This window comes from Macaca nemestrina, chromosome 5, assembly GCF_043159975.1.
Source record: "Macaca nemestrina isolate mMacNem1 chromosome 5, mMacNem.hap1, whole genome shotgun sequence".
Classification (NCBI taxonomy): domain Eukaryota; kingdom Metazoa; phylum Chordata; class Mammalia; order Primates; family Cercopithecidae; genus Macaca; species Macaca nemestrina.
In genome coordinates this window covers 145,831,761-145,847,259 of record NC_092129.1, presented here as the reverse complement: position 1 = coordinate 145,847,259, position 15,499 = coordinate 145,831,761, and the positions used below count along the sequence as shown (strand labels likewise).

Genomic DNA, 15,499 nt, shown 5'->3' with positions numbered 1-15,499 from the left:
TTCACTCTGTCCTAATCAGGAGGTAAGATTTTCTTCACTGCCTACCATTTTCTATCTTCACTTGTTTTTGTTTTTGTTTTTTAAATGATTTTGTGGCTCACCACCAGTGTTTTTGCCATCACTTCTTCATTTCTGAGTTGTGGTTTTTAAACTCTTGATTGAGGGCCAGCCACAGTGGCTCATATCTGTTCATTAAAAAAAGAAAAATCCTTATTTTTCACCCCCACTAAGGAAAATTACCGAGAACCAAGTTAGCAAAAACCTAGCAAATAGGCTGGGCTCGGTGGCTCACGCTTGTAATCCCAGCACTTTGGGAGGCTGAGGCAGGCGGATCACCTGAGGCTGGGAGTTTGAGACCAGCCTGTCCAACATGGAGAAACCCCGTCTCTACTGAAAATACAAAATTAGCCAGGTGTGGTGGTGCATGCCTGTAATCCCAGATACTCGGGAGGCTGAGGCAGGAGAATTGTGTGAACCTGGGAGGCAGAGTTTGTGGTGAGCCGAGATCGTGCCATTGCACTCCAGCCTGGGTAACAAGAGCGAAACTCCTTCTCAAAAAAAAAAAAAAAAAAAAAAGCCTAGCAAATATAAGAAACAAAGCACTAATCTAAAAACCAACTCAATAACCCCTTCCTTTTCAGCCACTCAGGCACATACCCAGACACAGGGCCACTTACCCTTCAGGAGCCCACCCACCAATGTGGAGGCCTGGGGACTTGGGGACCAGAGGCCTCAGTACAAATCCTAGCTCTGGCTTACCAGGAGAGTGACTTTGGAGGGTTCTGCCAATCCCTCTGCTCCTTGGTTTCCTCACCCCTAAATCAATGCAGCAAATAAATGCCATTTTCAAGGGGTCAGCACAAAGATACCCAAGACGGTGTGTGCAAAGTGCCCAGCTGTGTCCCAGCACAGAGCAGGTACTTGACGCCAGGCTGCTGTCCACTTTCCCTCTTTTTTTTTTTTGAAATGGAGTCTCGCTCTGTCACCCAGGCTGGAGTGCAGTGGTGCGATCTCAGCTCACTGCAAGCTCCACCTTCCGGGTTCACGCCATTCTCCTGCCTCAGCCTCCCGAGTAGCTGAGACTACAGGTGCCCGCCACCACACCCAGCTAATTTTTTGTATTTTTAGTAGAGACAGGGTTTCACTGTGTTGGCCAGGATGGTCTTGATCTCCTGACCTCATGATCTGCCCACCTCGGCCTCTCAAAATGCTAGGATTACAGGCATGAACCACGGCGCCCAGACAAATACTCTTTCCCTCTTATCAGCCTATATCCCCCAGTGTTTGCTTCTGCCCTCCTCTGTGGACAGCCCTCCTCCAAGCCACCAATGGCAGAGCTGGACTAGACCCAGAAGATTCTCTGACCACCCCTTCCTTCCTTATGAATAGGGAAGAAGCTGAGGCCCATAGCTGGTGGCTGAATGAGGAGCAGAACTCACCCAGTTCTCCTCAGTGTGTGGAAACACCATCCGTGTCTGCTATCTGACCCCCTCATAGTTCTCTCCTTGCCCCATTCCATCCTGAAGCCTCTGTTCAGGATGATATACTCTCTGGATATCACCCAGAGGATATCCAGTCTCCCCACAGCCCCAAGCTTAACTCTTATCCTCTTTGCTGATGACTCCCAGCATTCAATGCTTTTCTTCACCTGTCTGGCCTAGGTTTGAGGGGTGAGGACAAAGCTCATTCATTCGGTTGCGCCCATGCCTAGTTCCTTCTAGGGGCTGGGCCCTGAGGTACTCTTCGGAGGTGCTCTGTTTCCCTCCTGCCCTCTTGTTCCCTCAGGCAGCTCACAGGAGTGGAGACAGCCACATTCGCCTTCCACCAACACAGATCCCTTTTTGGCTGAGGACAAAACTGAGGCTGTACAGCCCTGACTGCATGCTCAGGAGGCCTCGGGGAGAACTATCCTGGCCCAGAAGATACTGCTCAGCTCCCAGCCACCCCACACCCTCTGTGCTTGCCAGTCTCTAGGCATCCCAAGTCCAGAGCAGAGCAAAGCATCAAGGGCTGTGTGTGTTGGGCTCTTGTCCAGATGTCCAACTTTGGGCCAGAAAGGAAGATGGTCCTGGCCCCCTAAGGTTTTATAATCTTGTTGAGACACAGGGGCAAGTGTAAGGTGCATTGTAAGAACTACACATTGGGAAGTAAGATGCTGTCTAAGAATTAAACCATAAAACAATACAAAATGAATCAGAACAGAGATATACAAAGTCACCTTAAGATATGATTTCCAGATTCAAGTGGTCAGAATGGAGCTACAGCACAGAGGAATGTTAAAGATGATGCCCATCAGGGCCGGGCGCGGTGGCTCAAGCCTGTAATCCCAGTACTTTGGGAGGGCGAGGCAGGCAGATCACAAGGTCAGGAGATCGAGACCATCCTGGCTAACACGGTGAAACCCCGTCTGTATTAAAAATACAAAAAATTAGCCGGGTGTGGTGGCGGGCACCTGTAGTCCCAGCTACTCAGAGGGCTGAGGCAGGAGAATGGTGTGAAACTGGGAGGCGGAGCTTGCAGTGAGCTGAGATCGTGCCACTGCACTCCAGCCTGGGTGACAGAGTGAGAATCCGTCTCAAAAAAAAAAAAAAGACGGTGCCCATCAGAAGAGGGGGACGGTGGCCACCAATGGAAGCTCAGAAAGGGGAAACCTCATGGACAGAGGCTGGCAGTGGCCATCTGATCAGGAGACACAGTGCCCCTGGGTGGCTGGCATCAGTGTCCTGGCCCTGGCCAGGCCTACTCTTGTTGCATGGATGGTGTCACAGGTGGCGATGCCTCAGATTCTATAGCAAGCCTCAGATTCAACAAGCTTCAGATTCTATAGCAAGCAGCACTTTCCTCTGCCTTCCTGCTCACCAGGCAACCTTCTAATAAATTGGTATTTTGTCTGTTTGGGCTGCTATAACAAAATTCCGTAAACTAATTACTTATAAACAACATAAATTTATTTCTCACAGTTCTGGAGGCCAGAGATCCAGGCACCAGCGGATGCAATGTCTGGTGAGGGCCTGCGTTCTGGTTCATAGATGGCAGTGTCCTCACTGTGTCCCAACATGGCAGAAGGGGAGGGGCAGCTCTCCAGGGTCTCTTTTATAAGGGCACAAATCTCGTCTATAGGGGCTCTGCCCTCATGACCTAATCACCTCCCAGGGGCCCCTCGTCTTAGTACCATCACCTTGGAGATGGGGTTTCAACATACGAATTCTGGAGGGAAGCAAACATTTAGACTATAGCAGTTGGCTTCCCGTGTAGTGTGCCTCTGGGAAAGAAGTGTCATCTGCACCCTGACATTCCTGCGCATGGAGTCAGTCTCTTGCTTGGTGGTGCTGACAGGATCACGCACCTCCAGGCTCTCGGCAGTGATCCTGTGATGTAAGGGCCGGTCCTGCACTGGGGTTGATCTTCCCACTTCCAGGCCCCCTTTTCAGGTCTCCTGGAAACCAGCCACGCCCAGCCCCCCACTCCTGTTGAACCCTAGCCATAATCCCAACCCTGATCTTCTCTGGATTCCAAAGCTTAATCCATGCTGAGCTGCAAGGGGAATGCAGAGAGTTGGAAACTGGGGCAGACTGGAGTTGCCAGCCAAGGCCAGGCTGTGAGCTGCATGGAGCAGATGCTGTGGCCATCCTGCCCTGGCTCTAGTCCCAGCCCCAGACCAGGGCTGGCACCTGGTAGGCTCTTCATGGGTGCTTCCTGAATGAATGCTGCAGAATGAAAATCTACCCCAGAGGAGGCCAGGCCTGAGCTGGGCCCTGAAGGATCTGAGTGGATTGAAGTAGGTGGAGGAGGGGCAGGAAGCAAAACATTCCAGAATGAGGGCATGGGGGATTCCCGTCAAAAATGAAGGCACAGAGGTAGGAAGAGTAGGATGTGTGCAGAGGACCAGAAGGAAGTTGGCTCAGTGGAGGCTGAGGGAGGATGCTGGGAAACTCAGGGAGTCATAAGGTAGGACCCGATGGTGGGGGCCTGAGGCCAAGCAAAGGGCTGAGGTCTGATGCTTCAGGCAATGGGAGCCGTGCTGGGTTCCTGAGCAGGAAAGGCACAGGATGAAAGTGATATTCCAGAGTCATCACCCCAGCTGACTGGGCTGACGAGTGCCAGTGGAGGAGTGGGTGTGGGGTCGGGGGTGGTGGCACAAGAGACCTGGGCTGGGTAGGCACCTAGGAGGCTGCTGAGTCACCTGGGCATGGGGTCATGGGACCAACCACCGTCGGGGGAAATGAAGATATTAGGAAAGGCGCATGGAGACATATACAAAAAGATCGCTGCAGCATCATTTGTATCAGCAAAAAAAAAACAAAAAACAAAACAAAAAAAAAAACAGAAACAAAGAAAAGAGCCCCATGTCCATCAGTAGGAAAATGGATAAATAGACGGCCGTATATTGAGACGATGGACCACACAGCAGGAGAATGAGTGGTGTACATCTGCATGCCTTGACATCAACAAATCTCAAAAATAAAGAAAAAAAAACAAGGTTTAGAAGTATCTAGGCTGTGCTGTTCAGTGTGGTAGCCACTAGCTACATGTGGCTATTTAAAGTTTAACAAAATTCAAAAGGCAATTCTTCAGTCACACTAGCTACATTTCAAGTGCTCAAAAGCCATGTGCCGTCTGTGGGTCTGTGGCTGCTACACTGGACGGCACAGACAGAGAACATTTCCAGCATCACAGAGAGTTCTGTTGGACAGCACTGATGTTTTGAAACATGCAAAGCAACATTACATAATGTATATGGATATGGAAGAGGCTCACAGAGTTTCCATGAACAGGTGTCACCTCAGTTGGCTGTGGAGCTGACAGGAGGGAGGTGCTGAGGGGTTGTCAGGGTGATGGGAACAGGGGAGGCAAGGCTGTAGCTCTGAATACAAAAAGGCAGAGGCAGCTCAACAATCCAGGAAGTGCCACTGTGAGGGGGATGGGAGACGCTTCTAGTCTCTGTAAGGATCCCAGACATAAGCCCTGTAATGACAGCAAAGACTAGCCTTTAGGTGGGGCCATTCCCAAATTGTTCCCCTCATGGTTACTTCCCAACAAGGCTGGACAAAAGGAGTCTTGGGAAGGGTCAGACCTGCCCAGGTGGTTGGTGCACGACAAGCTGCAGACCTCACATCTAGGGCTTGCCTCAAAGTGAGGGCTAAGGAGAAGGGCAGAGAAGCAGGAGCAGAGAAACCAGAGCAGGAGCAATACCACAATTCAGGAGAGAGGGAAAAGAAAAGGAGGCAGGGTGGGCGCAGCTGTCTCAGAAATACAGGTGTGAGGCCAGGCATGGTGGCTCACACCTGTAATCCCAGCACTTTGGGAGCCCGAGGTGGGAGAATCACTTAAGCCCAGGAGTTCCAGATCAATCTGCAAAACCCCATCTCTTCAAAAAATACAAAAATTGGTTGAGTGTGGTACACACCTGTAGTCCCAGCCATTTGGGAGGCTCAGGCAGGAGAATTGCTTGAGCCGGGGAGGACAAGGCTGCAGTGAGCTGAGACTGCATGAAAGCACTTCAGCCCAGGTGACAGCACAAAATTCTGTCAAAAGAACAAACCGAAGAAAGAAAGAGAGAGAAAGAAAAAAAGAGAAACCAGAGAGAAAGAAAGAGTGAGAGAGAAAGAGGAGAAAAAGAAGGAAAGAATGAAAGAGAAAGGGAGGAAGGAAGGAAAAGAAGAAAGAGAAAGAAAGAGAGAGAAAGAAAGAAAGAGAAAGAAGAAAGAAAGAAAAGGAAGGAAGGAAAAGAAAGAGAAAGAAAAAGAAAGGAAAGAAAAAAGGAAAGGAAAAGAAAGAAAGAAAGAAAAAGAAAGAAAGGAAAGAAAGAAAGGAGTGAGGGAGGGAAGGAAGGGAAGGAGAAGGGGAAGGACAAAAGGACAAGACAGGTGTGAAAACCCGAGAGGGAGGTAGTTTCCAGGTGAGGGGTCAGCCTGGGTGCAAGGGAAGAAGCACCTGCCTAGTGGGTGTAAGGAATGGAGGGCTGGCACTTTCTTCTCCATGACCCCCTTGCTCAGAACGACCTATTTTCAGCATTTTGTGCAGACTGGCTTCCATCCATGGCCCTTAGGCATTGTTCTCTGATACTATCTGAGGCACTTGTCTGTTCTTTAAAATAGTCTCTGCATTTTTCAAATGACTGCTACCCCTGGTTTGGAGTTTGCTGTCATAGAACCAAAGGAAAATCTCTTAGTGACTCCACTGTTGCCGTGCGGTCAAGCATCTGGGACTGGAAACGCCGGGTTGCTCGGGTGGTTTGGATTCAGTGCTGCTGACCTTTGGTTTCCGGGAGAACACAGAATGTGGCCAACCAGCAATGTGGTCTGACCTTGATGCCTAAATTCTAACGAAAGAGCAAGTTGAACTACCATGGTGAGAATGGAAACTAAGAACATTCTATCCAAAATGTCTGAAAAAGCCTTGTGACCAAAGGTGAGTGACTCAGAGTTTCTGTAAGACCCTGAAATGGGTGATAACATCATGTCTAACCTTGGGAATTGGCTGAGTAAATCCCAGTACAGCTGCTCTATGGAAGGTTTGCAAACCTTGTAAGTGGTGGTTATAAAGATATGGAGCAAGTTGGAGAAATTATTTATAATAAATTATCTGGGGAAAAAAGTCAGGACCCAATATGGTGCAGGTGCGGTTATTTCATTAAGGTAAGAAGACGCTAAGACTGCTTCTCAAACCACCAGCGGTGATTGATTGACCAGTTTGATTTTGTAAAATTTCCAGTCCATCTCAAATGTAAAGTTTTATAAAATATCATAAAAATAAATGATTAAATGCATATCCATCAAAGGACTTGTATCTAAAATACGTAAAGAACTCTCTCTCAAAACTCAACAGAAAAAAATCCAAATAGAACTAGAAGACATGAACAGATACTCCACCAAAGAAGATATGTGGGTTGCAGAAAACACAGGAAAAGATATTCAATATCATTACCCATTAGGAAAATGAATGTCCATTTCCTGGTTTGTGTACTGTATTATTGTTATATAAGATGTCACCATTGGAAGAATCTGGGTAAAGGGCTCATGGGATTTTAGGTACTTTTTTCATGATTTTCTGTGAGTCTATTATTATCTCAAAATAAAAAGTTATCAGGCCAGGCTTAGTGGCTCACGCCTGTATTCCCAGCACTTTGGGAGGCCAAGACAGTGCAGGTGCAGATCACCTGAGGTCAGGAGTTCGAGAACAGCCTGGCCAACATGGTGAAACTCCGTCTCTACTAAAAACACAAAAATTAGCTGGGTGTGGTGATACATCCCTGTAATCCTAGCTACTTGGGAGGCTGAGGCAGGAGAATCACTTGAACCTGGGAGGTGGAGGTGGCAGTGAGCAGAGATTGTGCCACTGCACTCTAGCCTGGGTGACAGAGCGAGACCCTGTCTCAAAAAATATAATAAAATAAAATAAATAAAAAATAAAAATGAAATGAAAAGTGGATACATGAAATACAAGCCCAACTTTTAAATCATAGATTCAACAGGCAGAAAACAACCATGTTACAATTAGAAACTGTAAGAATTTCTAAACATTCACTCCCATTTTCTGGGCCTGTTGTACTGAAAACCAGTGGTGAATCCCCGGCAGACCAGCACCGGGCCGTGGACCGCACTTTGAGTGGCTGTGGACCACCTGCTCAAAGACTAGAAGCAAATGCCAGAAGTGGAATTATTTTTTTTTCCTCTTTGGCTTATTTTTTTATTACGGAGTTATACTGCTGTTCGAAATAAAACTTGATTTAAAATATACAGAAATAATAATACAGAAGAAAATCTATTTTCCCCAAGTCTGGATTTATGGATAAAACACACCATCTACCCTGATGCTGTCTTCTCTTGCTCCCTCTCACCCTCACCTAACTTCACCTCCTCCATTCCTCTCTCTCCTCCACCTGCTTGCCTTAACCTTTCTCTTTTCCTAGTGGCAGGTCCCTGGCTCTGGTCCCACCACTTTGTCACTGCTCCAGATCCTCCCCGACCTATACTGGGGAAATCACCTTACCTTTCTGAGCGTCAGTTTCCTTATGCAGGTGACAGTGAGACCCACCTCGGAGAGCCATCCTGTGAGGAGTGGGTGAGGTCACTCAGGCGGGAGAAGCTCTGTGAGCCAGGTATACGTATGCACACGCAGAGTGGACTCTGTCTGCACACCTGGGTCCCCACATGCGTTGGCTGGCTCTGGTCAGCCTCCCAGTCTTCATTCCCATCTCACCCTCCCATCTCAGGCAAGCCAGGTGTCTCTGCCTCCACATAAATGCCCTTCCCAGGAGGCCTCCCCAGCCCACATCTTGGCACCACTTACACCTGTGCCCCTGCCCCTCAGAGTGGGGTGTGTCCTCCCTTCCTAGGAGCTCCCCCAGGCCAAGGCAGCTCCTCCCCAGGGGAAAGGCCAAGTCAGGTTGCTGTATTTGTTTTTCTTTGCTATAGCCTCAGGCTATGAAAACTTTTCCACCTGTGGGTGGAAGATATGTAGTAACGAATACAGTAAGTTCTCACTTAAGTTGCTGAGAGATTCTTGGAAACTGCAACTTTAAGAGAAAACCAATTTTACCTTAGGCTAATTGATATAAATGAATAGAATTCCTGTGATATATTTCTGGTGACAAAAACATCACCAGACTTCTAAAGATCAAACACTTCTAATATTAAACACTGAAATGAATGTGAGCTATATATACATTTGAGAAAAATTAAGAAAAACAAGATAATTAGGCCAGGTGCACTGACTTAAGCCTATAATCCCAGCACTTTGGGAGGCCCAGGAGGGAAGATCAACTGAGGTCAGGAGTTCAAGACCGGCCTGGCCATCTTGGTGAAACCTCATCTCTACTAAAAATACAGAAGTTAGCTGGGTGTGGTGGCAGGCACTTGTAATCCCAGCTACTCAGGAGGCTGAGGCACAAGAATCACTAGAACCCGGGAGGTGGAGATTGCAGTGAGCTGAGATCGTGCCACTGCACTCCAGCCTGGGCGACAGAGCAAGACACCATCTCAAAAAAAAAAAAAAGAAGAAGAAGAAAGAGAGAAAGAAAGACAGAAAGGAAGGAAGGAAGGAAGAGAAAGAAAGAAAGAGGAAGAAAGAAAGGCAGGTAAGGTAATTATTTACCCAATTATTCCAGTTCAGGGTCATGGGTGGCTGGAGCCCATTCTGGCAGCTCAGGACGCCAGGTGGGAACCTACACTGGACAGGTCACCGTGCTCACACACCAATACTCACTCGCACTGGGACCATGCAGACTCGCCAATGAGCCTAGCGTGCACAGCTTTGGGACGTGGGACAAAGCCCACGCAGATGTGGGGAGAATGCAAACACCACGCAGACAGTGGCCCCTGCAGGAATCGAATTTTTTTCTTACCAATGTCATGACGAAAAGACATGGAACGAAATGACGTTATTCAAGGACCTGCTGTATGTGAATACTGGCTAACTCAATGAGCACTTACTATGTTCCGGGGGTGATCACAGGCCCTACCCATGTACTAACTCATTTAATGCTCACAACCATCCTAGGAGGTAGGTTCTGTTCCCCAGTGTACAGATGTGGAAACAGGCCAGTGAACAGAGAAATCACCTGCCCCAGGCCACCCGCCGGTAAGCCCCACACTCTCGTCCACAACACTGCCCATGGTTGCTGGTGGGTTTCCTGCTCTTGTTCACCCAGCTCAGCGCTTGGCACAGTGAGAAGCTCTGTAAGTGTTTGTTGAGTGAACGAATGCTGCCCATTGTCCTGCACCTGCAGAGCTGCTTTCCCTGCTATTGAAGGGGCATGGCTGGAGGCAGAGGCCACAGAGGTGACCACACTAGGGCAACCTGTAGTACCAGCGCCTGGTTCCACCCGGGGAGCATCTGAGAACTGTGTCCTTCCACTCCTGAGTCCAGCACTTCCCAGGTCAGGTCAGCACTTTAACTCCTTAGGAAGTCTGTGTTTATTTTATTTTATTCATTGTAATTTTTTAAAGTTTTTAGAAACAGAGAAAGGGTCTCACTTCGTTGCCCAGGCTGGTCTCGAAGTTCTGGGCTCAAGCCATCGCCCACCTCTACCTTCCAAAGTGCTGGGATTACAAGCCTGAGCCACCACACCCAGCCCTGTGTTTCTTTTTCTTTCTTCCCTTCCTCCCTTCCTCCCTTCCTCCCTTCCTTCCCTTCCTCTCTCCTTCCTTCCCTCCTTCCTTCCTCCCTCTCTCCCTCCCTCCCTTCTTGTCTCCCTTTCTCTCTCTCTCTCTCCCCTTCCTTCCCGCCCTCCCTTTCTTCCTTCCTTTCTTTCTTTTTTTTGTTTTTGAGATAGAGTCTCACTCTGTCGCCCAGGCTGGAGTGCAGTGGTGCGATCTCGGCTCACTGCAACCTCCGCCTCCTGGATTCAAGCGATTCTCCTGCCTCAGCTTCCCGAGTAGCTGGGACTACAGGTGTGTGCCACTATGCCCAGCTAATTTTTGTATTTTTAGTAGACACAGGGTTTCACCATGTTGGTTGGCCAGGATGGTCTCGATCTCTTGAGCTCGTGTCCTCCCCCAAAGTACTGGGATTACAGGTGTGAGCCACCACGCTCGGCCTTCTTTCTCTTTCTCCTCTCTTCTCTCTTCTCTCTCTCTCTCTCTCTCTCTCTTTTTCTTTCTTTCTTCTCACTGGAGTCTTGCTCTGTTGCCCAGGCTGGAATGCAGTGGTGTGATCTCTGCAACCTCCGCCTCCCGGGTTCAAGTGATTCTCCTGCCTCAGCCTGCTGAGTAACTGGGCCCACAGGCACACACCACCACGCCTGGCTAATTTTTGTATTTTTTGTGAAGATGGGGGTTTCGTCATGTTGGCCAGGCTGGTTTCCAATTCCTGACCTCAGGTGATCCGCCCACCTTGGCCTCCCAAAGTGCTAGGATTACAGGCATGAGCCACCGCGCCCGGCCACTAAGTCCCCTTATTTCTATCTCAAGCCCACGTTGTCAGGAACTCACTGAGTTCTCCCATCTATGGAGGAAAGAGATCCATCTCATGGTTCTGCCACCTGAACACCCTGGGACAGCTGCCCAGGGGTCTGGGCTGTAGTCTAATCTGGTCAGTCTTCTTTCTTCCACTCGGATTTTTCTCAAATAACGTCCCTTTCTCCCCAGACTAATCCATTTTCCTGAATTCTTCTGATTCTCTTCCACACCTTGTTCCTCTCTACCCCCAAGTCTTTCTTCTCCCCTTTTCAGCTACCCACTTATTTCCATATTCATTGTAAATACAGTTATTCGAAGTCTTTTCCAGATTGTTCTATTATCTCAAGTTTCGGGAACAGAAATTCTCCTATTGTGATGTATGCTGTCTGTCTGTTGCTCATGGTGACTCAGTTCCTGATGCGTTTGATACTTTCTGATTGTGAGCTAAAGTCGGATTTTTTTTTTTTTCTCATGGTGGCTCAAGTGGCCTGGGTTGTGAAGGCTCCCTCCAGACACAATTTTTCCTTTGTCACTGTACTCCGGGCCAATTTAAGAAATCCTGTTTTTGTGGTGATGGTCGTTACTGTGGTAAAATATAGAACATAAAATTTACCATCTTACCCATGTTTAAGTGTCCAGTTCAGTGGTATTAAGTATGAATATTCAAAGTGTTGTCACCATCACCACCATCCATCAACAGAACTTGATCCTCTTCCGAAACCAAACCTCTACACCCACTAAACACTAACTCCCTATTCTCTCCTTCCTCCAGCCCCCGGCAATCACCATTCTATTTTCTGTCTCTATAAATTTGCCTACTCTAGGTACTGCATATAAGTGGGATCATGTAAGATTTGTTCTTTCGTGTCTGGCTTAGTTCACTTAGCCTAATGTCTTCAAAGTTCATCCATGTTGTAATATGTGTCAGAATTTCCTTCCTTTTTAAGACAAAATAATAGTCCATTGTATATGTGATCGTACATTTTGTGTATACTACTCCATTCATTCATTGATGAACATTTGGGTTGTTTCCACCTTTTGGCTATTGTGACTAATGCTACTATCAACACTGGTGTAGAAATATATTTGTTTGAGTCTCTGCTTTTTTTTTTTTTTTTTTTTTAAGACGGAGTTTCGCTCTTGTTGCCCAGGCTGAAGTGCAATGGCACAATCTCGGCTCACCGCAACCTCCGCCTGCTGGGTTCAAGCGACTCTCCTGCCTCAGCCTCCCGAGTAGCTGGGATTACAGGCATGTGTCACCACGCCCAGCTAATTTTGTGTTTTTAGTAAATCCATGTTGGTCAGGCTGGTCTCGAACTCCCAACCTCAGGTGATCCGCCCGCCTCGGGTTCCCAAAATGCTGGGATTACAGGCGTGAGCCACCGTGCCTGGTTGAGTCTTTTGGGTATATACCCAGAAGTGAAATTTCTACCTCATATAGTAATTCTGTGTTTAATTTTTTGAGACACCATCACACTGTCTTCCACAGTGGCTGCACCTTTTATATTCCCAGAAGCAATGTTACGAGGGTTTCAATTTCTCCATATCCTTGTCAACACTTGCTATTTTCTGTTTTGTTTTGTTTCTTAATAATAGCCATCCTAATGAGTGTGAAGTGGTATTTCACTGTGGTTTGATTTGCATTTCCCTAATGGTAAGTGATGTTGATCATCTTTTCATGTGCTAATTGGCCACTTGTATATCTTCTTTGGAAAAATGTCTTTCAACAATGAATAACTGCATGAATAATTGAAAAAGTAAACAGTGAATTTTCAAGTCCTTTGCCTATTTAATCAATTTTTTTTTTTTCTTGAGACAGGCTCTCCCGCTATTGCCCAGAATGGAGTGCAGTGGTGCGATCTCGGCTCTCTGCAGACTTGACCTCCTGGGCCAAAGCAATTTTCCCACCTCAGCCTCCCTAGTAGCTGGGACTACAGGTGCATGCCACCATGCCCAGCTGATTTTTGTATTTTTTGTAGAGATGAGGTTTCACCTTGTTGCCCAGGCTGATCTTGAACTCCTGGTCTCAAGCGATCGGCCCGCCTCAGCCTCCCAAACTGCTGGGATTACAAAGTGCTGAGCCACTGAATCAACTTCAAATTGTTTTTGTTGTTGTTGTTTTAAAATATATTTTATATTTTAAAAATATATCCTATATATTGGCCAGGTGTGGTGGTTCATGCCTATAATCCCAGCACTTTGGGAGGCCGAGGCGGGCAGATCACTTGAGGTCAGGAGTTCAAGACCAGCCTTGCCAACATGGCAAAACCCTGTCTCTACTAAAAATACAAAACTTAGCCAGGTGTGGTGGCGCACATCTGCAGTCTCAGCTACTTGGGAGGCTGAGGTGGGAGAACCACTTGAACCCGGGAGGCAGAGGTTGCAGTAGCCAAGATCACGTGACTGCACTCCAACCTGGGTGACAGAGCGAGACCCTGTCTCAAAAATTTTTTCCCATTTCTTGGGAAATTGTGTCTTTTTTTTTTTTTTTTTTTTTTTTTTGAGACTCTGTCATCTAGGCTGGAATGCAGTGGCTGGATCTCGGCTCACTGCAACCTCTGCCTCCCAGGTTCAAGCAATTCTCCTGCCTCAGCCTCCCGAGTAGCTGGGCTTACAGGTGCCCGCCACCACACCCAGCTAATTTTTGTATACTTAGTAGAGATGGGGTTTCACCATGTTGGCCCAGCTGGTCTCAAACTCTTGACCTCAAGTGATTCACCCACCTTGGCCTCTCGAAGTGCTGGGATTACAGGCGTGAGCCACCACGCTCGGCCCCCGAAAGTTCTTAATTGTAATGAAGTCCAGTTTATTTTTTGTTTTGTTGCCTATACTTTTGGTGTCATGTCCAAGAAATCCTTGCCACATCCAATGCCAGGAAGTCCCTCTTATATTTTCTTCTAAGAGTTTTGTAGTTTTAGCTTTTATGTTTCTGTCTTTAATCCATTTTGGAGTTAATTTTTTAATATACTTAAGGTAAAGTATATTTTTTTATATATACTTAAGGTAAAGATTCTACTTCAGTATTTTGCGTGTGGAAGTCCAGTTTTCTAAGTCTTCTTGAAAAGACTTGCCTTTCCCTCACTGAATGGTCTTGGGACCCTTGTCTAAAATCATTTGACCATATGTGTAAGAGTTTATTTCTGGGCTATTCTATTCCATTAGTCTAAATGTCTGTCTTTATACTAATACCACACTATTTTAATTATTGTAGATTTGTGGTTACATATTAAAATCAGAAACTGTAAGACTTCCAATTTTGTTCTTTTTCAAGATTGTTTTGACTATTTGGGGTCCTTTGAGATTCCATATAAATTTTAGGATGGATTTTTCTGTTTCTATAAAAATATTATGATTTGCATTTCAATAGGGATTGCATTGAATCTGTAGATTGCATCAGGCAACATTGACACCTTGGCAATATCAAGTCTTCTAATCCATGAATATAGGATGTCTTTCCATTTATTTGTGTCTTCTTTCACTTTGGCAATATTTTGTGATTTTCGGTGTACAAGTCTTTTGCTTCCTTGGTTAAGTTTATTGCTAAGGGCCAGGCGCAGTGGCTTACACCTGTAATCCCAGCACTTTGGGAGGCCGAGGCAGACGGATCACGAGGTCAAGAGATCAAGACCATCTGGCCAACATGGTGAAACCCCGTCTCTACTAAAAATACAAAAATTAGCTGGGCATATTGGCAGGAACCTGTAGTCCCAGCTGCTCGGGAGGCTGAAGCAGGAGAATCACCTGAACCCGGAAGGTGGAGGTTGCAGTGAGCCAAGATCGCGCCACTGCACTCCAGCCTGGGCAACACAGCCAGACCCCGTCTCAAAAAAAAAAAAGTTTATTGGTAATACTTTTATTCTTTTTAATTGCTTTTATAAATGAAATTGTTTTCTTAGTTTCCTTTTTGGATTTTTCATTATTAGTGTATAGAAACAACTAATTTCTATGTGTTAATTTTGTATCCTGCAACTTTGCTGACTTTATTAATTCTAATAAGTGTGTGTGTGTGTGTGTGTGTGTGTGTGTGTGTGTGTGTAATCCATCTTGGTTTTATGTTTACTTTTACCTGGAGACTCAGGCAGGGACAGGTTTTCTTGTCATCTTCCAAAGCCAGTGGGTAGGCTTTTTCTAGCTCCCTATTCATTGAGGAAGCAGGCTTCAAGGATCCCAGCTGTCTTCAAGAGTACTGGTTTCAGATTCCTGCTTCATGAAGGCCAAGGCCTAGGTCATGGCCCCTGCAAGGTCAAGGTCATTATAATGCCAGCACCTGGCTGCTAAGCCTATTTCCCTTCCAATACCCTCCCCTCAGAGCTCCTGGTGCATCAGCTCGTTCAACCTCCTGCTTTTCTGCTCTCTCTTGATTTAAGAAACAGACACATTATATTTCTACGTATTCAGAGCACAGGAGTCCCAGCATCCCACTTCCAAATGAGCATGTCAAGCACCTGCATTCAGAGAAGACACCTGGAAGCCAAAATGTTGCCATAGTGAAAGGCCTTATTCCCGAATACAGGTAGAGTGGGGAAGACCTTGGCCCCTTCCCACACAGGCAAGAGTGTTGCCTCCCCATGGGGCTGGTAGCCTGCTAAGGCCCAAGC

At 46.9% G+C, this 15,499-nt stretch overlaps 1 long non-coding RNA gene across 1 annotated transcript; it reads right to left on the bottom strand.

Moving 5' to 3' along the window:
* Positions 1-4,836: 4,836 nt before the first annotated feature.
* On the bottom strand, positions 4,837-15,133 carry LOC139363415 (uncharacterized). The gene is made up of 3 exons (XR_011623779.1): positions 14,968-15,133; positions 7,993-8,051; positions 4,837-4,965 (listed from the first exon to the last, which is right to left on the bottom strand). It is a non-coding gene; the product is annotated as an uncharacterized lncRNA (long non-coding RNA).
* Between the last annotated feature and the right edge of the window lie 366 nt (positions 15,134-15,499).